General features: G+C 38.2%; 1 pseudogene; it reads right to left on the bottom strand.

Annotated features, from left to right (window-relative positions):
* Positions 1–1582, bottom strand: LOC131517897 (centromere protein K-like; annotated as a pseudogene).
* Positions 1583–2271: the final 689 nt, after the last annotated feature.

Here is a 2271-nt window from a genome sequence, read left to right on the forward strand (position 1 = left end):
TTACTGATAGGAGGTTTCCAATTCTATCTGGGTTGGATCTTCTAGATATCTCCAGGAGTAACAGCAATTCATTATAAGGTGGCCAAAGGGAGTCACTAATTTTGAACTGGATCCTGTGGAACATCAAATAGTTTATTTATATGAATCTGTAACGTTTTATGTAGTGCTATCAGCTATGCAGTTGATTCTTTTTTTTTTTTAATTTTTTAGAAAGAGTGAGAGAGGCACAGAGAGAGAGGGAGAGAGAGAAGCTTAAGCAGGCTCTTTGCTCAGTGTGGAGCCATATGTGGGACTTGATCTCAGGACCCTGAAATCATGACCTGAGTCAAAATCAAAAGTCAGATGCCTGAACAACTGAGCCACCCAGGCGCCCCCAGTTGATTCTTTTGTTTGTTTGTTTGTTTGTTTGTTTGTTTGTTTGTTTGTTTGTTTGTTTTTTAGTAATCTCTACACCCAATGTGAGGCTTGCATGACACCAAGATCAAGAGTCACACGCTCTTCCGAGTGAGCCAACCAGTTGCCCCTATGCAGTTGATTCTTGAATTTTTTTTTTCTTTTTGCTATATCAGGTAGAGGGAAATGGTCTCATAGATACTCAAATGGTCTCATAGATACTCATGAGATACTCTCATATACTTTTTTTTTTTTTTTTTAGGCATTTTTTTAAGTAGGCTCTATGCCCAACCTGGGGCTTGAACTCATCACGCTGAGGTTAAGAGTCACATGCTCTACTAACTGAGACAGCAGGGCACCCTCTTTTAAACATTTTTGTTTTCAGCTTATCAAACTCTCAATTCAGAAAATGTCACTATGTGATGCTTAAATTCATTGTGTATTACATGAAGAGATTCAGTATCTGTTGTTGTTTATCCAACCCTTTATTCTCTTTCCAAGTCTCCCTTTAACCTTTCGTTCTTTGACTAAATGGTAGAGTATCATTTCAAGATCAGGTATCAATTTTTGGAACACTTCCTTATGTTACCGGATCATCTTCATTCAGTGGAATTATTTCAGGAGTTTCTGCCATTAACTGAGTTCAGTGGCCAAACATTTCATCTGCATAACTAATGTTTATTGAGCATTTGAATTGGTGACTATCTCCATTCCAACAAGTGATAATGTATTCTAACATTCTGTCATATCATTACATGTTCCTTCATATTCTTTTTTTTATTTTAAGTAATCTCTATACCCAATGTGGGACTCAAACTCACAACCCTGAGATCAAGAGTGGCATGATGTTCTACCAGCCAAGCCAGCCAGGTGCCTCTCTTCACATTCTTTAATAAGTTCTACTTACCCATCTTTAAAAAAAAAAGTTTATTTATTTTAAGAGAGAGGGAGAGAAAGCACAAGTGGGGGAGAGGCAGAGAGAGAATCTCATGCAGACTCCACATTGTCAGCACAGAGCCCAACATGGGGCTTGATTTCATGAACAATGAGATCATGACCTGAGCAGAGATCAAGAGTCGGATACTCAACTGACTAAACCACCCAGGTGCCCCATATTCTTCTTAAGCATCTTAACATCTTCCACATCTGTTATACTATCTGGATCTAGATCTTGCCAATTCACTGGCATATGCTTGTGATCTTCTTAGCCTTATGATGAAAATAATAATAATAAAAAAATGGTGTGGGAACTTCAGTCACATTATCTGTGCATCAGTTTTCTTACTCTTTTCAGAGAATGTAATAGAAAATAAAGAAGCTCATATATTAAAAAAAAAAAAAGTTTTGAGTACTTGAAGGGAAGCCCACAAGTTAACTAGTTCTTTTGTCTTTCTCTCCTAACCAGTGGGGTCTGGAGCTGGCATTGGTGTGGGAGCTAGAGAAGAGTGGTACTCAAGGCTAGCTGAATATGGAGTATTAAGTTTTCTGAACACGATTCCAATGTGTGGGGAGTTTTTCCCCATATCATCAAGCAATTCTTAGAGACCATCTGGGTGACCTATAATTGAACTCCATTCTGACACCATCTATCCACAGATAAAATCAGATTCCACAGGTTAAGGATTCAGACCCACAAAACTACCCCCTCATTCATATGCCAATTTCCAAATTCAGGTTGTTACCTGTGCTTCTTACCAACTGGCTGTAATTCAGATTCATATGGCTTCCTCTTTAGGTGGGATTAATTTGCTAGAGTGACTCCTAGGACTCAAGTAACCAGTTTATTCACAGATTACAAGTTTATTACAAAGGATATAATGAATAGCTAGATGGAAAGACACACATGGCAAAGTCCCAAACAAAGGAACTTGTTTCTCC

Source organism: Neofelis nebulosa, chromosome 7 (genome assembly GCF_028018385.1).
Source record: "Neofelis nebulosa isolate mNeoNeb1 chromosome 7, mNeoNeb1.pri, whole genome shotgun sequence".
In the NCBI taxonomy this organism is placed as follows: Eukaryota; Metazoa; Chordata; class Mammalia; order Carnivora; family Felidae; genus Neofelis; species Neofelis nebulosa.